This window comes from Dromiciops gliroides, chromosome 3 (genome assembly GCF_019393635.1).
Source record: "Dromiciops gliroides isolate mDroGli1 chromosome 3, mDroGli1.pri, whole genome shotgun sequence".
NCBI lineage: Eukaryota > Metazoa > Chordata > Mammalia > Microbiotheria > Microbiotheriidae > Dromiciops > Dromiciops gliroides.
This window is the reverse complement of record NC_057863.1, coordinates 639,833,312-639,854,853: the sequence shown is the minus strand read 5'-3', so window position 1 is coordinate 639,854,853 and position 21,542 is coordinate 639,833,312. Positions and strand designations below refer to the sequence as shown.

The window sequence follows — 21,542 nt, the reverse complement described above, 5'->3', positions numbered from 1 at the left end:
AAGCTTCTCAGTATTGTAACGATTGGAATAACGCCACCTGCTGGAGACTTACTGTAGAAGAGTTCCGCCCATGAAGCAAAGGTCTTTGAGGGCAAGACCAGGAGTCTTTTCTTTGGCGTCAGGAAGTGACGCAGGCTAGTGGGAGGAGGAGGGAAGAGACTAGCGCTCAGTCTCACGCTCTCTTTCCTTTGGACTCTGGTGGAGAGCGGAGCTAGAAATGCGCTCTCCCTTTAATAGATAGGAATCTAGGCCTTTCTTCTCTCTTTATCAAATTCTTATTCTTCTTAATAAATGCTTAAAAGTCTAACTCTTGCTAAAGCTTATAATTTATTGGCGACCACTCACTAGATATTTTAGACAGTTTAGCTAGAATTTTAGCCCTTAACAGTATCATACCTGTACTTCAACCAGGGGAAGTATTTGGCCTCTGAATTACCAACCCCATTTCACCCCTCATTTCCCTCCTATGCAACAAACTGAATAAGATTTGGACTCACTCACTCTGTTCCCAAGGGTCCTACTTGGTAGCTTGCTAACTCTTGTAAACAAGATGGAGAGATGTGTGCTAACCCAGTAGTCTCCAAAGTTGAGGCCAGCATGACTCCCAAGGGGTGTCTGCTCAACTGATAATCAAAGGCTATGAAGATGGGTCACATCCCACCCTCCCTCATGGGGCTTGAGTCCAACCCAACCATACCTGCCTATCACCCAACACTCCCTCCCACACTTGTAAGAACTCCCACCCTTTTCCCTTCTGAGCTAGATGTGGGTCCCTCAGGGGGTTGTTGTTGCAAAGTCATTTTTTCAGTCATGTCCAATTCTGTCTCCCCATTTGGGATTTATTTGGCAAAGATATTGGAGTGGTTTGTCATTTCCTCCTTCAGCTCATTTGACAGCAGAGGAAACCTGTCTAACAGGTCTCCCATCATGAGGAAAACAGGGTGAAGTGACTTCCCCAGGGTCACACAACTAGTGTCTGAGGCCATATTTGAACTTAGGAAGATGAGTCTTCCTGATTCCGGGCTTTGTACTTTATGCACTACACCACCCAGTTGCCCATATTGCCTTAGAAAACCACACCGTTTTTAAATTCACACACCAATACATTTAAGTCAAATAGGAACTGTATGTTTAGCACCTTTGTTGCAGAAGACAGATCGGATTTGTTGTATTTGGCCCCAGAGAGCAGAAACAGGAGAAATCGGGGTGGGGAGTGTTCCTAAAATGCTAATTTCAGGTTCGTGTCAGGGAATAGATTTCTTATCAATGAGAGGTATCCTGAGTGAAGTGGGCTGCCCTGGGGGATAATGGGGACTAGATACTTACTATTACTATTACTAGGTGGTTTCACAAAGATATTCAGTGGTTGCTTGATGGGGCAGATCAAGGTGGTGAGTCCTTTTGGGGGTTTGGATCCTTCGATCTCTTAAAGTTCCATGATTCTGTGCCTTTAGCAAAACGGTTGGCGGCTAGGTGGCACAGTGGATAAAGCACCAGCCCTGGAGTCAGGAGTACCTGAGTTCAAATCCGGCCTCAGACACTTAACACTTACTAGCTGTGTGACCCTGGGCAAGTCACTTAACCCCAATTGCCTCACAAAAAAAAAAAAAAAGAAAAGAAAAAAAAAGAAAAAGCAAAACGGTTAATGTTCGTGCCTCACTCTTGTACTAAATGATAAGCTCCCCAAGAGCAGAGATGGTCTAATTTTGTGCCCCCGTAGTCCAATACAAAGCCTGGCACATAGTAATAATAGCCAGTATTTATAGAGCACTTTATGTTTTCTCATTTCATCCTCACAATGACCCTAGGAGGTAGGTTCTGTTAATTATACCCATTTTATAGATGAGGAAACTGAGGCTGATCCCAGTTTCTGACATCTAGGAAGTATCAAATTTGAACTCGGGTCATCTTCCTGATTCCAAGTCCATCACTCATACTTTGAATAAGTGCTTAGTGTTTATTTGTTGAATCGACCCTGGATACCCCCCTCCCATTTTCCCCAGATCTTCCTGACTGCCTTCATCTACGGCATCCATGGCCTACTCTTTCTAGCCCAGGCTGACCTCCCTAGATATGACTCCCTTGCCTGTTTGGCCCTGTGTGGTTGGTCCATTAGAGGCTCCTGGTCCTTGGCAGACCATCAATGCTGGACCTGAACCAGTGCACTAGGGGCACCACAATTCTCAAATCTTTACCTCTCTGGCTCTGCCATAATTTAAACACTACCTCTCTCTTTCCAACCCCTCAATAAGCTAAAGTAATTCACATTTCTCTAATGTTTTCAAGTTTCCAAGTATAAATATTATTAAACTCATTTTTCAGATGAGGAAATTAAAATTTTAGGAGTAAAATAATTTGCCCAAAGTCACATAGCTAACAAGTATCAGAGCCAGAACTGGTGACAAGGTTCACAGTAACTATATCTTCTGTAAAGCCCTTCTAAGAGAGAGAATGACTTCTTCCTGCATTCAACCATGGCCCTCATCACCTCCCTTTCCAGGAGTGAAGCCCCAGTTCAGTTTGGGGTGCTTCTGCTCCATGGACATCTCAACTGGTTCATTTTGGAACTGAAGGTCACTTGGAAAATGCCAATTGGCAATTACACAACCGGAGGAATCATTCTGTCTAGCAGGTCTCCCATCAAGAGACAGATTCCTGCCCTGGAGTAGGATTGTATCCGGTCCTGGCATGTGTTCCCACCAGTGAGAGAAAGAATGGGCATAGAGCAAGGCTTGTGAGAGTGGGAAAAGGTACTGTTAATATCAGGAAACCTCACCACAAAACTTCTCTATTAAGACCTAGAAAATGCACCAAACCAAATCCTGAGGGGAAATTGAGAAAAGTCACAGTAAGGTCTTTGTCCTGGCCAGGTCAGTATAGAGAGAGGTCTGCTGCCCAAACCTTTTCTACAGAAGTGTAGCAGTGCTCAACCCTGACCTCAAGAACAAAGTCAGAAAGTAGGCCAAAAGAACAAGTAAACAATAAGCTCCTATCACATCCCACCCCTTAGTGGGAGGGTCCCAAAATTGTTTTAGGAGACTTTCCACCTCTGACTAATCATGGAAATGTGACATTCAATCTGAAATAACTGAAGGAACAAAGGTTAAAGAGTCTGAGTATATCAATTTGTTAAGCAATACAAGCCAATTGCATCATAAATTGGGACAGGGCCACCTCAGCTTGTGACTAAGCCCTGAATACAAGGAGAGACAGATTTTTAAAACTATGTATTTGGTGGTGGTGTTTTTTTTTTCAGGGCAATGAAGGTTAAGTGACTTGCCCAGGATCACACAGCTAGTGAGTGTCAAATGTCTGAGGCCGGATTTGAACTCAGGTACTCCTAAATCCAGGGCTGGTGCTTTATCCACTGCACCACCTAGCTGCCCAAACTATATATTTGTTAATCAAATAATACTGTGATAAAATAATGAGATGTGGCAGACGCCCAGGCCCCCCCCCAAGATTGATTTAGAATTGATTGAATTGAGTGAGACTGACTGACTGAGAACCTACTTAAGGTTGATTAAATCAAGATCACACCTGGCTGGCCCAGAGTGGGGTGTTGTTCCCAGAGGCTGTGGACCGCGACATCAACAGGAGACCACCTTCAACCAATCAGCTTGAAGGACCTCCCCTTTCAGAGAGGGAGAGAGGAAGTAGGAAGGTGAGGCTGGCTCCCTGGATTGGCCTTTTTCGTGCCGGAAGTTCGGGTTGGTGGCGGGGGGGGGGGGGGGGGGGGGGGGCGGGGGGGCGGGAGGGACAGGTAAGGACACACATTAGATTTTAAACATCACAATACCAATTAATTAAAAGAAGACAATACAAAATTAGATAATCTGATTTCTAATTAGAGGAAAGATTAGTGACTCTCCAAGTTAGAAGATGGATGAACGAATTTTGGTCAAGTAGGGAGTTGAGCGAGTGGATTGCTTTTTTTTTCTTTTCTTTTCTTTCTTTTTTTTTTTTTTTTTGTAGGGCAATGAAGGGCATCTGAGCTTCTGAGTATATCAATTTATTAAGCAATACATGCCAATTGCATAACAAATTGGGACAAGGCCACCTCAGCTCATCACTAAGCCCTGAATACAGGGAGAGACAGATTTTTTTTGTTTTTTTGTTTTGTTTTGTTTTGTTTTTTGGTGAGGCAATTGAGGTTAAATGACTTGCCCAGGGTAACACAGCTAGTAAGTGTTAAGTGTCTGAGGCCAGATTTGAACTCATGACCTTCTGAATCCAGGGCCGGTGCTCTATCCACTGCACCACCTAGCTGCCCCCAAGAGACAGATTTTTAAAACTATGTATTTGGTGGTGGGTTGCTTTTTTTTTCAGGGCAATGAAGGTTAAGTGACTTGCCCAGGGTCACACAGCTACTAAGTGTCAAGTGTCTGAGGCCAGATTTGAACTCAGGTCCTCCTGAATCCAGGGCTGGTGCTTTATCCACTGAGCCACCTAGCTGCCCCTGGGTGAGTAGATTTCAGAACCGAGAGGTGTATTCATCTACATTTATGAAACAATACTTATTCCATTTAGCATCCCATGGAAGATTTGCAGAAGAATAAACAAGATGGAAGATAATACATGTGGCAACACAAGATGGACTCAGCATTCATAAGATAGAATCTGGCTGGTTTTCTCAATTCTCACACTAAAGCAGGACCACCTTGTAATTGGCTTCCACTCTGTCTCTTCAGTAACAATCCAACTAGATGGCTGCCTTTCAGTACTGAAGAACAAGCTTAATATAAGTAATACAGATATACAACAAACAATCCATCTTTTAAAAGGCGCAGTTCATACAGTCAGGGTAAAGTCAAGGGATTCAAAGTAGGTTTCCTGATGTAAAAACAACCATACCAACAAAGAGCAACACCAGAAATATTAGGTCCATAGCACAATTAATAATACCTCCAACACCATCGTAAGTTGGGGTCAACTGTAGTAAGGTAATGTTAAGGGCTAAAATTCTAGCTAGTCTGTCTAAAATATCTAATGAGTGGTCGCCAATAAATTATAAGCTTTAGCAAGAGTTAGACTTTTAAGCATTTATCAAGGAGAATAAGAATTTGGTAAAGAGAGAGAGAAAGGCCTAGATTCCTATCTATTAAAGGGAGAGCACATTTCTAGCTCCGCTCTCCACCAGAGTCCAAAGGAAAGAGCCCGAGACTGAGCGCCAGTCTCTTCCTTCCTCCTCCCACTAGCCCGCGTCACTTCCCGACACCAAAGAAAAGACTCCTGGTCTTGCCCTCAAAGACCTTCGCTTCATGGGCAGAACTCTTCTACAGTAAGTCTCCAGCAGGTGGCGTTATTCCAATCGTTACAGTAACAAAGAGGTCATCTCTTCATAGTGTAATGGAAATTATTAATTTGATCATTGACAATGCTATGCTAAGGTTTAGTAAAAATGCAGCAATTCAAACAGTTAAAGAAGAGAATCCAGCTTTCCAGACCAGAGTCCAGAATCTGGTTTTTCCAGACCAGAGTCCAGAATCCAGTTTTCCAGACCAGAATCAAGTTTCCTCCTGATGACATCTTACCACTTCAAGAAGACAAGAGAACTCAGAGACTTTATATGAACTGTTTTGTTTTGTTAGTTTTTACTATCTCCTTTCTGTTATTATATGCCATCTGTAACATGTACTCTCTGCAGAGGTCCTCCCTTTGCAAGACCAATGTCAAAGCGTCGGTTCATTGGCTACACATGCCAGCCCGACTGCTAAGCACTCGACTTCCGGGGTGCGAACTTAAAAGGCAAGGAGAGAATGGAAGTGGGATCTTTGGCCTGCTCTCCTGGTCCAATGGCTGCGCTGCTCAGATAGACGCTGACTGGAGTTCGACTCGGCCCGGCTCACCGTTAGCAGCATGTTCCTGATGCGGGTCTCCCCCCCAAAGGTGGCCTTGGGCTTTTGGTGAGTTTTATATGGAATATAGACTAAGTTTAGACTTAAGACTACTTGTTTTGTATTTCTACTTTCCTATCCCTCTAATCAACATCACCTTGTAACTACCACACAATAAAAGCTCTAACTATAGACCAGAGGTTTCTTCCATTTACTAGTCTGGGAGATAAATTAAGGAAAAGGTTAAAGAGGGGAGATTTATGATCTAATATCCATTTTTAAATCTCACAGTTGTTACTGAATCTCACCTCATGTCACTATCCATGGATCATGCTGACCAGCACTTCCTGTTTCCTTTCTCCCTGTATGCTTTTGGTCTATCCTATCTTAGGGTGGAGAGGAAGACTATGAGCCATGTTCTAAACTCATTAAAGAAGTAGGGAGAATGTCTTGGGGGCCGATAGCTAATGGCCACAAGGATCTTCAACAGGTGACAAACTTAGGAGAATATAAACCTCAGAAGAGAAGAGGTTGCCAAGTGGTGGTGGTAGAGAGAGAGTGTATCCAGCCTCTGTGACCAATGAGTCAGGGGGTGTGAGTAAAAGTACAACCAGTAGTAGAAATGATGGCAAAGGAAACTGTGTCATTCAAGAGGGATCCGGGTCTAAGTGGACTTTCCACTCTTATCTGTTTCTCATGTAGCTGAAACATGGGCAAAGAATGAAAAAACACATGAACCATGGGTGACAAATACCCCAGAGAGCTCCTCTGGTGATGTTAAACAACTGTCCTTCAAAACAACCTTACAGGAAGGGGTTTTGATATTAACTGATTTAGACCGCCTTGCCAAAGTACCAGGTATGACTGGACTCCTTGCTTTGTTGGGCAGCTACGGGATGGATCTACCATCTCATCATTCAGAGTAGGTAAGATAATGCCCTGAGTGAATTCTGTTTTAAGAGTCCTGCTATAGGGGCAGCTAGGTGGCGCAGTGGATGGAGCACCGGCCCTGGAGTCAGGAGTACCTGAGTTCAAATCTGGCCTCAGACACTTAACACTTAATAGCTGTGTGACCCTGGGCAAGTCACTTAACCCCAATTGCCTCATTAAAAAAAAAAAAAAAGAGTCCTGCTATAAGTTTCTACTGTATCTCAGATCTTTGTCACATTCCTTTGTTTCATTAAGATCAGCGGAGTTGTATCAGACTCATCTTTGGCAAAGTTCTCCACTTCATCACCATCAAGTTGAGAACCCCACAGGTCTCATATTTCACCCCTGACTTAGAAGTACCTGTCTAGGGGGCAGCTAGGTGGTGCAGTGGATAAAGCACCAGCCTTGGATTCAGGAGGACCTAGGTTCAAATCTGGTCTCAGACACTTGAGACTTACTAGCTGTGTGACCCTGGGCAAGTCACTTAATCCCCATTGCCCCACAAAAACAAAACAAAGAAGTACCTCTCTAGTTCTGTCTGATGGCCCACTGATAGAAAAAGATGAGTTTGCCTTTGTGATTATTGATTGATGCCTGTCCATTGAGCTCACTCACAGTTGCCCTTTTACTTTGCACCTGGATTACCAGAAGAAGAGATTTCATCTTATTGGTGAAGCAGTTTGAAGCATCCTTCCTCCACCATCCAGCATGAGTCACCCTTGTCCCACTTGGCCATCTGGTCTTGGATTTTGCCACCGCAGGTTCCTGCACAGCCCAGTTCTAGCCTCCTGGCAATGACTAGAAGTGTGTACGGTGTCTTCCAGCTTTCTTTTCCCTTCACCTTCCTCCACCCTGGCCCAACCTTCTGTAAATGTTGTTTTTAATAACAAATTGAGGATACCAGTGGGGACTCAGGAGCTATCATCCCAGAAGCACAGTCTCTTAACTAGCACTGAAATACCATGTCGTGAATAAGTATCATATGCAATGAGTACAGGCCTCTTACCCTGAGATTGGGCAAGAGAGCCAACATAACCAATTCACTGATCAGAAGCAGGTTGAGCACTACATGGGAACATTCGCTATTGGTGTTTCGAAAAGAGATGCTGCGATGGGCACAAAAAGCCTCATTGAGTGACTGTCACTGCATTGTCTTTCACTAAGGGGATCTCTTCTGGTCACTATAGCATCATCTCCCCCATGTCCAGATTAATGATGAGCCCAGTCCCCAGTCTCTGCTGTCAGATAATTGGTATGGAATAGGGAATTAGTGGACTTCCTGAGCTTTAGAGCCACCTAGTTAGAGCACACATGAAGGGTAAGGATGAAAAAAGTTGTTGGGTTGAACAAAGAATAAATTACCCTCATGGAGATGAAATTGATACCTATATTAGAAGAACCTGCGTATAAATTCAGAATGTTTTAGCTAATGGCTAAATTGAGGCTGGCCAATTGACTGGCAGAATAATGTGACTTTGGGGTTCCAATTTCCTTTCCAATAGACCACCTTGATTCACAATCCAGCTCTGCTAATATACATAACCTCCCAGAGACTGTTCAGGAAATTAAAGGGCTGGAGATTTGAGTTACGTTTGAACACTGGACTCTGCCTCCACCCACTGCAGAGTTTTCTTGGATTCCACCCAACACAACCTGCCCCAATTCAGGACAATGTTCTCAAGCCCATTATGTTACTTGACACCCTGTTAGAACATTCAGAACCATCCTTGACAGCTTATGTTTTGCCGCATCTGATATATGAAGGCAAAATATAGGTATCTCCATATTTGGGACCAACTAGATTACAGATGGGCAGCTAGGTGGCTCAGTGGAGTCAGGAAGACTCATATTAAGGGAACAGATAGATATAATTCTGCCCTGGCACTCCATCTCTCTCTGAGAAGAGCAGAGTGATCAAGCTTCTGGTCCCAAACTCCTGCTTCCCCACCCAGCAAGGAATTAAGGGTTGGGGAGAAGAGAGGAAGGATAATATAATGTCTGTTCCATCCCCCTTTAAATTACAAAATGACCAGCCATCCATGCCACGTAGGTGATGTGATGACAACTCTCCAAGAATGAGGGGCCTACCAGGCTGCTGAGCAGGTTGGAAATAGACTAGGTCAAAGGTCTCACGCCAATCAGCAACAGGATCAGGCTGGTGAGTAAGCACCTCACTTCCATGGAAATCTAGTCAGGAAGAAAAAAAAAAGGAAAAAATAAAAGGTTAGAATAATCTCAATTAATTTTTTTGTAAAAAGTGTTTTTTTCTGGGGCAATGTTTAAGGCCTTCAGGATCAAATCTAAAATCCTCTGTTCAGACAGCTAAGTGGCACAGTGGATAAAGCACTTACCTTGGATTCAGGAGGACCTGAGCTCAAATTTGGCCTCAGACACTTGACACTTACTAGCTGCGTGACCCTGGGCAAGTCACTTCACCCTCTTTGCCTCAGTTTCCTCAGCTGTAAAGTGAGCTGGAGAAGGAAATGGCAAGCCATTCCAGTATCTTTGCCAAGAAAACCCAAATGGGGTCACGAAGAGTTGGACACTACTGAAAACACCAAAGAACAGGAAAAACAAAAAGGTCCCTTCTCACTTTAAATCCATTATGATCCTATCTTTGTGCCCCCCACACACACACACCCCATTCCTTCCCCTGATTCTTACATGGCCTAGACTTGAGGCCCTCCCTCCATAGATTTATTATTGCCCTTTCTAAAATATAGAGCCCAGAACCAAACACAACATGTGGTCCAACCAGTTATAGGAGAAATCAAATCTCAGGCATTGGAGACTCTCTGGGTACAACACACCATAGGCCTGGAGCAGAAAAGATCCATAAGAGGTCATCTGGTCCCTGCCTTGTTATATACATTTTATGGATGAGGAAACTGAGGCAAATCAAGTGAAGTAACTTGCAATGTTCTGGTGATGCCTGGAGTTCAAATCCTAGCCCAGACACTTAGGAGTTGAACGAGGAGGAGGAAGGGAAGGCATGTCCCATCCCGTCTCTGGGCCTGTTTTCTCATCTGGGAAATGGGCTGAGGAAATTGTCTTGTAAACTGTAAATAAAGACATAAAACATGAGCTAGTCATCATGTGTAGGGTCTGGCCAATTACCAGCATACTTCTTCTTGAATCTGTGTCCTTGTCTCCACTCACTGGGTCACCAGCCTAGTCCCCAGTCCATGTCGCGGCTCACCTGAATTATTTTCCTTCTTTTTTTTTTCCTGGTGAGGCAATTGGGGTTAAGTGACTTGCCCTGGGTCACACAGCTAGTAAGTGCCAAGTATCTGAGGCTAGATTTGAACTCAGGTCCTCCTGAATCCAGGGCTGGTGTTCTATCCACTACGCCACCTAGCTGCCCTGCTTACCTGAATTATTGAAAGGGTCTCCTAATTAATTGGTCCCCATGCTTTGGGCCTCTCTCCTCTGAGACATCCTCAACAGAGCTGCAAAAAGAAGCCAACCATGTCACACCCCTGCCAAAAGATCAAATGCAAACTTCTTGGTTTGGTGTTAAAACCGTCCATACCATTGTGGACTTATTCTGCATCAGGTTTGGCATTGAAGGTTCTTTGCCACCCAGCACCACCCTACCCATCCAGATTTGTGACACGTTCCCTTCCCATACTCTGTACTTCTTGCTGTTTCTCAGACATCATCCCCTCTCTGGATTCTGGACCTTTGCCCATGCCTGGGATGCTTTCTCCATTCTCTTCTGTCCTTAGAATTCCCCCTCCCTTCCTTCAAAGCTAAGTTCAAGAAAGGCCTTCCCTGGGGCAGCTAGGTGGCGCAGTGGATAGAGCACCAGCCCTGGATTCAGGAGTACCTGAGTTCAAATCCGGCCTCAGACACTTAACACTTACTAACTGTGTGACCCTGGGCAAGTCACTTAACCCCAATTGCCTTACTAAAAAAAAAAAAAAAAGGCCTTCCCTGATTTGTGAACCCCCACCCTTCTTTGTGACCCCTTTTGGGGTTGACTTGGCCAGTGGAGTGGTTTGCTATTTCCTTTCTCCAGCTCATTTGACAGATGAGGAGACTGAGGCAAAAAGGATTAAGTGACTTGTCCAGGGTCACACAGCTAGTGTGAGGCCAGATTTGAATTCAGGAAAATGAGTTTTCTTGATTCCAGGCCTGGTGTTCCATCCACTGCATCTCCTATCTGTCCTCTGGCACATAGTAGGCACGAAATAAATGCTCGTTGATTGAGCATTGATTGAGATATGAGAGCAAGGTCCCAGAAAGAGAAGCATCTCCCAGTACTATCTTAGTCATTCACAGACCTCCAACTCCCTTCCCAAAGAGGAAGGCCTATGACCCCTGTCTTGGGAGCAGGGAAAATGGGGCAAAAGTCAGGATAGGAGGGAGTTTGCTTAACAACCCAGGAGCCAAGCTGGGAACTAAACGAGATTCCACAGGTCCCCGGGCAGGGCTGAGTTTTAAGTCTTCTCCCCAGGACTGAACTGAGTGAATAGGTGGGCAGCCAGCCAACCAATGTTCAGCCAATGCTCTGGGGGCAGTTGCAGAAACCCCACTCCCCTGGAAACAAATGGGTAATAAAACCAAGCCCAGCCTACCTCCGATCTGGCTGAGTCTTAATCCTCAATTACCTAGGAAGGAGCTGCTCCAGATAACGCCTCACTAAAGAAAAACACATGCTTGTCAAGCCTGGATAGAGATTAACGCTTCACAGTTGTACCTTGGTGCAAGTGAAACCAGGCCCCAGAATGAAAGCAGGAAAATTATGGGGCCACTAGAAGTCTGGGGCGACCTGCAGTATTTAAAAAGAGAAAGAGAGAGAGGCAGAGACAGAGACAGAGAAACAGAGACAGAGAGAGAATGAGGAGACAGAGAAAGAGAATGAGACCGAGACAGAGACAAAAACAGAGACAGAGACAGACAGACAGAGAGAGAATGAGACAGAGACAGAGACAGAGAGACTGACAGAGACAGAGAAAGAGAATGAGACCGAGACAGAGACAGAGGCAGAAACAGAGACAGAGACAGAGACAGACAGAGAGAGAATGAGACAGAGACAGAGAGACAAAAACAGACACACACACACACACACACCCCAAGCTTTATTCCTGGAAAGGAGGAAAGCATGAAGCTCACTACACATGCCCTAATCATGATGCTACAACCAACCACGTTGTTGGGAGGAAAATCACACCCATAAATGTCGTGGAATTTGGATTTGGAAAGACTTTGCAGACCATAAAGTCCAGCCCCATCGTTTTGACCAATGAGAAAATGGAAGAGGAAAGATGACCTGTCCAAAGTCACTGGGGCACAGCGAGGAGACCTACGACCAAACTGTAGGTCTGCTGCCCTGTCCTTGACATAAAGTAGGGCTCCCCCAGGGGTATCGTGGTCAGCTGACCTGCTAAGTCCCCATCCTCCACTCCTGCCCCACCTGATCGTCCAGGACGCTCTCCGTGCCACTGATTTCTTACAACAGAGGTCAACTAAATGAGCAAGTCTGAGAAACCCAAGACACTAAGTTCACTTGGGGATGGTCAACTGATCCTTCTTCATCTTGTTCTCCTGGTGTGGGGTCAGTAATCTGTGAGCGACTTTGTGTTTTTCAAACCTCTCTTCTTACCTGGCCACTGAGCCTCATCTGCAGTCAGGGCGATGCACTGTTCCCATAAGGTAGGAGGAATAGCCTCGGTCCATGGGCCTTCCCTCCAGCCCAAACAGGGCTCCTGGGACACCAGTCCAGGATGAGGACTGTTCTATTGACCTCTCCAAGACTAGGAAAAGCTCCATGATGGACTCATGATGGAAAAGGCTCCAGATACAGAAAAAAAAAAAAAAGAACTGTGGGATATGGATGTAGATTGAACCATACTATTTCTTTTGTTTTGGGTGCTATTGTTTTTCTTTTTTGAGGTTTCTCCCTTTTGCTCTGATTCTTCTCTTATAACATGATTAATGCAGAAATATGTTTAATGTTATTGTACATATATAAACTATATCAGATTATTTGCTGTCTTGGGGAGGGGGGAGGGAGGGAAAAAAATTGAAACTAGAATCTTATAAAAACAAATGTTGAAAACTATCTCTACATGTAACTGGAAAATAATAAAATACTTTTATAATTTTTTTTAAAAGTTAAAAAAAAAACTCCATGAGACTTTATTAGTCTAGACTTGATTTCTTTCACCCTGTGGAAACATACCAAGACCCCCTTTCTCCCTAATAAGGGAAATATTAGGGGACCTGCAGAGAGATTAGACCTCTGGTTTTATTAATCTAGGGAATTCAAGATAAGGAAACTATATCTGCCAACCCAAGTCAGCACCTTCTATGTGGCCTACAGAACCAGAGAAGGGCCCAGGGTCAGTGGTCAGTGGTTTTGTCAGGATCTGAGCCAGTTGGTGTTGAGAGGCTGAATTTGAACATAGATCTTCATGCCACCAAGGCCAGCTCTCTAGTCACTGAGCCACACTGCCTCTTGAAGAAAATATTGAGAGGTAATATTATCTCAGTGTCCTTGGACAAAGAAAAATGTTAAAAAGTCTCATTTTGCTGTTCTTGCCTAAAGTCTGGGATCTCAAACCTTATCCATGCTTGGAAAAAGTTCTAAAGAAATAATGCCCTAGGTGTGATTTCCTTCTTATCAAAACCCTAATTTATTCTTGGACTCAGTCCAAGTCAATAAACACTGCACTAAGCAAGGGGGGTGCAATTATGAGAAAAAAGAGGCAGTTCTTGCCCTCAGAGAGTTCGGGCCCAGAACCAGGCTACCCTATCGCTTCCGGGAAATGTCCACAAAGGCCTCTTTCAACTCCCTTTGATATGCTATATTCCCCCATCAGAGTATAAGTTCCTCAAGAACAGGAACAGTCATATATATAACCTATATTAGATTGCCCGCTGTCTAGGGGAGGGGGGGAGGGAGGGAGAAAAATTGGAAATTGGAAATCTTATATAAACAAATGCTGAAAACTATCTCTACATGTAACTGGAAAATAATAAAATACTTTTATTTTTAAAAAAAAGAACAGTAACAGTCTTCTTTGTTTTTGTATCCTCAGTGTTTTCCCCAATGCCTGGCATATAGTAGCCATTGAAAATACTCTTATCTATCCATCTATCTACCAAGTCCTAAGGATAAATTTATTCTATAACGCTGTAAGTCGCCTACCCATTTGAGGGCTAAATCCATTTCAGCCACTGGCCCATTTGTGATCCATCAGGGAAAGACCAATGTGTTCCAAAAGCAAAGGAGATCGACCTAATCCCATGCCTTTGTAGTAGTAGGGAGATTTTGCTTACCTTTCTTCCTAGCATCTGCATAGCAGCCCTGGGATGTATGAGTCAGAATTTAGCTATTCCCAGCCCCTTCGGGAATCTCCATGCACGATAAGTCTCTGAACAAGAGCTGACATAATGTGGACCTTGGACATTTTTTGTTGGCGACTCGTTTTGTGTTTGCGGATTTCTTCTACGTTTCTTTAGATATAAAGGTTGGTAGCAGATATAAGATGATCTAGGCATAAAATCTGGGAAGTTGTTAGAAAAATCACTAGCAGCAGTAAACTGCCAAGCGACTCAGCCTGGGGTTAACCCCAGGCTCCTTCCCTCCTCCCTTGAGGGCTAAAGCCAATTTCCCGGGTGGGTGAAGCTTCGATTAAGTTCCCACTCAATAGAGATTTTTTTTGAGGCCAGACTCCCCTTTACTGGAAGGAGTGTCCAAATGGAAATTTGGGAGAGCCTACAGGACCAGTAATAACACATCTAAAGATAGAGATACCCTGTCCCTGAAAGCAGGACTCAAGAATTTTTCATGCGTACTGGCTACAGGTATACAACGTACAAATTCTTTGTTGTTGTTGCGTCGTTTCAGTTGTGTCCAACTCTTTGTGACCCACTTTGGTGTTTTCTTGGTAGAGATACTGGAGTGGTTGGCCATTTCCTTCTCCAGTTCATTTTACATATGAGGCAAACCAGGTGAAGTGACTTGCCCAGGATCACACAGCTAGAAAGGATAGATTTTAACTCAGATTCACTCTATCCACTGCACTTTCTCCTCTAGAGCCATATGGGTCCAGTGGCAAAATATATATCAGGATGACTGGGGATGGCCCCAGGCATTTGGGGTTAAGTGACTTGCCCAGGATCTGAGGGGACATTTGAACTCAGGTCCTCCTGAATCCAGGGCCAGTATTCTATTCATATAGAGTCAGACACAACTGAAAACAACTGAACAACAAAAAAATCCCATTTTTACAAATAGAAGCATGCAAAGGTAAACAGGAAAAAGAAATCATAACAGAACTTTCTCATTATTAGGGCAGTCAAATGGAATATATTTAGACAGAGGGCACAGTGTGAGTTGAATAAGAAGGGATGATATCTTTAAAAAAATAAAATTAAGGGGTGAGAGGAATGCACTGGGAGAAAGAGAAAGGGAGAGATGGAATAGGGTAAAGTATCTCACATAAAAGAAGCAAGAAAAAGCTTATGGAGGGTAGGGGAAGATGGGGGAGGTGCGGAGGAGTGAGTAAACCTTACTCTCATCAGAATTGCCTCAAAGAGGGAACAACATACACACTCAATTGGGTATAGTAATCTGTCTTACTCTGCAGGTAAGTAAGTAGGGAAGGGGATGGGGTGGTGTGAAAAAAGGGAGGGCAGATTGGGGGAGGGGGAAGTCAGAAACAAAAACACTTTTGAGGAGGGACAGGGTGAAAGAAAATAAAGTAAATGTCATAGGGAGGGAATGGGATGGAGAGAAATACAGTTAGCAATAGTAACTGAAAAAATTTGCAGTAAATTTATCTGACAGGCCTCATTTCTCAAGCACATAGAGAACTGAGTCAAATTTATTAAAATAAGAGCCATTTCCCAACTGATAGATGATGAAAAGATATGAAGTTTTCAGATAAAATAATCAAAGCTACCTATAGCCATATGAAAAAAAAATGCTCTAACTCACTATTAATTGGAGAGATGCAGGTCAAAGCAATTTTGGGGTACTACTTCATACCTATTGGATTGGATAATAGGACAACAGAGGAAAATGACAAATGTAGTAAGGGATACTGGGACAATGAGACATTAATATACTCGGTAAAGTTGTGAACTGATTCAAACATTCCATAGAGCAATTTGGAACTATGGCGAAAGGGCTATAAAACCATGCTTACTCTTTGATGTAGTAATACCACTACTAGGTTGGTATCCAAAAAGATTAAAAAACAAAAAATTAGGGGGCAGCTAGGTGGTGCAGTGGATAAAGCACTGGCCCTGGATTCAGGAGGACCTGAGTTCAAATCCAGCCTCAGACACTTGACACTTAGTAGCTGTGTGACTCCGGGCAAGTCACTTAACCCCAATTGCCTCACCAAAAGAAAAAGATCAAAATTGAAGAGATGCCCATCAATTGGGAAATGGCTAAACAAATTGTGGGATGAGATTATGATGGAACACTATTGTGCTGTAAGAAATGATGAGAAGGATGATATCAGAAAAACCTAGAAAGACTTACATGAGCTGATGCAAAGTGAAATGCATTATATACAAAATAACAGCAGTATTGTAAGATGATCAGATGAAGAAATCAAAGTGATCTATTGCCATATAAAATAATGCTCTAAATCACTGATTAGAGAAACACAAATTAAAACAACTCTGAGGTACCACCTCATATCTATCAGATTGGCTAATATGACAAAAAAGGAAAATAATAAATGTTGGAGAAGCTGTGGAAAAATTGGAACAATAATGCATTGTTGGTGGAGCTGTGAACTGATCCATTCATTCCAGAGAGCAATTTAGAACTATGCTCAAAGGGCTATGGGACTGTGCATACCCTTTGACCCAGTAATACCACTACTAGGTCTGTATCCAAAAAAGATCATAGAAGAGGGAAAAGGACCCACATATACAAAAATATTTATAGCTGCTCTTTTTTGTGGTGGCAAGGAATTGGAAATTGAGGAGATGCCTGTCAATTGGGGAATGGCTGAACAAGTTGTTGTAAGGGCCAAATTTAATATGGGGAGAGCTAATTGGGTGGTTCACCGTAATATTGGGGTCCCGAAAATAATGAGGGACCCCTAAGTCCAAAGCTCCCTCCCCTCCAAATTGCCTTTTTAGATATTTCTCCCAGGCCAATAAGAAAGGAGCCTAACATCCTCTTTTCCACAAATGAATCAGATTTTATTAATGGGAATAAAATACACAGTAAAGGTGAAATTAATAGTCAAAGACAAGGGAATAGGGAAAAAGAAAAATGGATAATCCCCCTAACTCTAACCTAAGTCTATACAATCCCCAAACTCACTTCTGGCTCAGCTAATTCAAAAGAGCTGGGCTCGTTTATTAATTCACCACCTGGAGTCCATAGCTTCAATGGGAAACAGCTATGTAGCCAGGGACCACAGGACAAACTGCCAAGAAAAAATCTCTCTCTTTAGTCCACTCCCACAGCTCAAATGACCAAAAAGAAAGTGCGCTCCCCTCAGCAAGTGTTTACTCTCCCTCCCCTCCCTCCCTCTCTCTTTCTTTTTTTTTTTTTGGCAGGGCAGTGGGGATTAAGTGACTTGTCGAGGGTCACACAGCTAGTAAGTGTCAATTAACTGAGGCTGGATTTGAACTCAGGTCCTCCTGAATCCAGGGCTGGTGCTCTATCCACTGTGCCACCTAGCTGCCCCCTCCCTCCCTCCTTCAAACTCAATCGGAGAGTGATTTCTCCTGCTAACATCAGCAGCATACGTCACTCAGGACAGGTGTGACTCATTCCAATCAGTCTGCCAAATTCCATTATTTTACCACATCCCTCCCCTTTATTTCTTCAAGAAACACGGAGTGTTTCCTTGATGAAACACTGTGGTATATGAATGTAATGGAATGCTATTGTGCTGTAAGAAACGATGAGCAGGAGGAGTTCAGAGAAACCTGGAAGGACTTAGATGAACTGATGCTGAGTGAAATGAGCAGAACCAGGAGAACATTGTACACAGTATCAACAACACTGTGTTTTGATCAACTGTGATAGACTTGACTCTTCTCAGCAATACAATGGTCCAAGATAGTTCCAAAGGACTCATGATGGAAAATGCTCTCCAAATCCCGAAAAAAGAACTGTGGAATCTTGATGCAGATTAAACCATACTATTTCTACTTTTTTTGTTTTTCTTTCTTGAGGTTTTTCCCTTTTGTTCTGATTCTTCTTTCACAGCATGACTAATGCAGAAATGTTTAATGTAATTGTACATATATAACCTATATCAGATTGCTTGCTGTCTTGGGGAGGGGGGGAGAGCATGGAGGAGGAAAAATTTGGAACTAGAAATCTTCTAAAAATAGATGTTGAAAACTTTGTCTACATGTAACCAGAAAATAATAAAATACTTTTGTTGACAAAAAAAAAACCCCAATATATGTATATATAATCGTACACGTATAACCCATATCTGATTGCATGCCGCCTTAGGGAGGGGAAGGAGGGAAAAAAATTGGAACTCAAAACTATAAATAAAAATGTTTATTACTGATATATATACATGGTTAATATGGAAATGTCTTGCACAATTTCACATGCCTAATTAATTGATATATTGTTCTGCTCAGTGGGTGGTAGTAGGGGTGGGAGGGAAGAATCTGGAGGTCAAAAAAAATTTTTAATGTTAATATATATATATATATTTTTTTGGTGAGGCAATTGGGGCTAAGTGACTTGCCCAAGGTCACACAGCTAGTTAAGTGTCAAATGTCTGAGGCTGGATTTGAACTCAGGTCTTCCTGAATCCAGGACCAATGCTCTATCCACTGCGCCACCTAGCTGCCCCTAATGTTAATATTTTAAATTACAAGAATGAAAGTTGAAAACTTTCTTGGGAAATATTTAATGACATAAAAATATATTGAAAGGAAAAAAGATTAATGGCAAAACAAAAAAACCCAACTCCAAGAGTGAAAACAAAAATGTGAACCTAGCTATTCTTGTTTCTTTGTTATTCCTTTTTATACTCAGTGGTTGTTGTTTGTAATTCATTCTGAAGAGGACCATGATATCGAAAGGTGATGTCATGAATTGCAATGAATTGGATTTAAGTGAGGGAGGGCTGAGCAAGTCACCAATCTCACTCTCCTCCAGAGTCATCTGGGTCCAGTAGCAAGATATACATCCGGACAACTGGAGATGGCCCTGGATGTTTTTAAGGCAATTCGGGTTAAGTGACTTGGCCAGGATCTGAGGTAACATTTGAACTCAGGTCCTCCTGACTCCAGGGCCAGCGTTCTATCCACTGGGTCTACCTCGTACTGCCCCTACTCAGTTGGCCACCACCAACATGGAGGAGGAAACTTTTCTTTTGTAACTTTAGACTACCACACCAGACAAGGAAGATGCCCACTGCCCCTTTGTCACTTCCTTGTCCATCTCCCACTACCCCTTGAGAACTGCTCTTACGTGGATCTCTTACCATGCCTTTCTCCTTGTTGGCTGTACTAGGAGTCATAAAAATTAGCTCCCTGATAATGAATTGAAGGGAAATGACCTAATGACTTTGGTCCCTCTGCAATTACTTCCAGGAACAGAGGGAACCTAGCCACGGTTGATCTTCCTTGTATCCTGAGGGATCTTCTTAGCTTGGTTAAACAATTTCTTGATGGCTATGGAGCACGCCAATTTCCTCCCTGCTGCATTATTGATCTAGCCTGGCTACTAGGTAGCCTGCTTCTGAAATGTGCCCTGCCCCAATTTTCTGCTCTGAGGAACAATCCACTCAATCCAACCCCAGGCCTTGCAAGGAAAGTAATTCATTCTTTAGCTGGGCCATACCATAAGTGAACTGGGTAGGTAGAATATCTATTAGCAGTCACTTTTAAGTCTAAATCCACTATTTTCCTCAGCCAAGGTGCAGAAGGGTATGTCCCTAATTCAGGGTTTGGTTTTTTTGCACTTTAGTTCTGCTGTATCTTTTTTAGTAAATGTCCCTTTGTGATGAAAGATCGACTTTGTTGGTTATCAAATATCATCAGTTATTGATGCTTTATCACTGGCTCTATCATAAGTAGTCTTCCTCTGGAGACCCAACCCACCAAGGGAATTTGGGTGAGGAATGTAAGCCTGAAGCTCTATATAGGCTATGTTAGAGAAGTGTCTAAGAGATTTAGAAGAAAACTGGTTGCTGTTGTTCAAATCCCACCTGGGTGGAGAGGAGCCAGCTCTACATACCATGTTGTCCAGTGAAGTCAGGCAAAGACCAAGAAGAGCCACGGTGGAACACAAAGAAAAGAAACATATCTTGGGTCAGAGGACCAGAGTTCAAATTCTGGCTTTCAACTTCCTACTTGTTATGACCTTCAGCAAATCATTCCCCTCCCCTGCAAACTGGACTAAGTTACCCCTAAGTGCTAACCTATGATGACCCTACGATCCTCTACAGGGTCAGACCTTGTTCCAACCTCGAGGAATTTCTTGACACAATCTCAAGTTATCCGATAATTAGTAATTGCAAGAAAAAGGATGAGCATCCAACAGCTTAGATGAGCTAGAGGAAACCTTTGAGAGGGATTCTTGAATCGGGCACTTGGTTAACAAGGCCAGGGAGGGAGGTCAGCCGTTGTCCCAAACTGAGGTTGTTGCTCTTGTCAAATTGCCATTTCCCAGGCCTGGAGTAGTTTTGCAGGAACGATTCATGAGCCGAGAGGATGCTGAGTACAATTTCTGTGTTGGGATGTATAAGATTTGTTTGTTTCAGATGCTCTAGAGAGAAGGTATTGATGGCACACACGTGGACAGAGGCAGCGGGAACTTGGAAATAGTAAAGGAACAAAGCCTCCCTCTACATGCGCCAGTTGGAGTCAAAACTAGGTTTGCTCAAGCGGCTGGGCCACTGCTGGGACAACCTGAGGGAGACTGCCTTTGTTCTGCCAGGAATCAGGCGGGCCTGGGTATCGACTGCTCAATGTCCCAGGATGGCATCCTGCCAGACTGCCAGACTGTGCTGGTAGCACAGTCATCAAGGCCCTCGGTGCCTCCAGGACCAGCTTCTGACCAGCAGTGACTCTGAAGCACAATCCCTCCCAAGAATAGAATGGTCTGAAGACTGTTCTGGCAGCCGGGATGTACAGATTTATCATACTCCAGGAAACAACTCAACAAATGCCACAGTCAACAAAGCCCTTCAGGATTCCATTGAACATGACAAAGTCATCACCCCCCCACCCATAGCCAATAAAGAAGCCTTGATTAAGAGCCTATCATGTGCCAGTCACTGGGCTCGGTACTGGAGACATGAAAAAAGGCATTGTGCCCACCCTTAAGAAGCTTACATTCTAATGTTCACACAGATAAGAGAGATACACAGGAAGTCTCAGCAAGAGGACAGGAGATGGGCCCGAGGCAGCCAGCCAGCAGTGGAGGGAAAACATTCTGGGCATGGGGGCCACCAGGGAAAGATGACAATAATCAGAGCAGTTATTTCAGTCTCTGTAACACCCCTACGCTACCTGCTAAGACCCAGCAAGGACACCAATCTGAGACCTAAACGCTATAAATTCCGTGCTTCTGCCCATTTTCCTGGATGACCCAAATCCAGTGACCACAGGAGCTTACATTCCCCCCATTCACCTGTTATTTGAGCTGTACAAGGGGGCCCCAAAGAATCCCCTCTCCCTTTTCCCAAGTACATGTGATCTTGTGCAGCAGATGGCCTGGTGGTGAGAGCTCAAACTTTTCCTTCCATTTATTCTCCTCTCAGCCCTTGAAGCTGAGGGCCAAGCAAAGCATCTGGGTCCCCCCTCTCCCAA

General features: G+C 43.6%; 1 pseudogene; it reads right to left on the bottom strand.

Moving 5' to 3' along the window:
• Nucleotides 1–9,954, bottom strand: part of LOC122748184 — a 30,214-nt pseudogene extending 20,260 nt beyond the window's left edge.
• Between the last annotated feature and the right edge of the window lie 11,588 nt (nucleotides 9,955–21,542).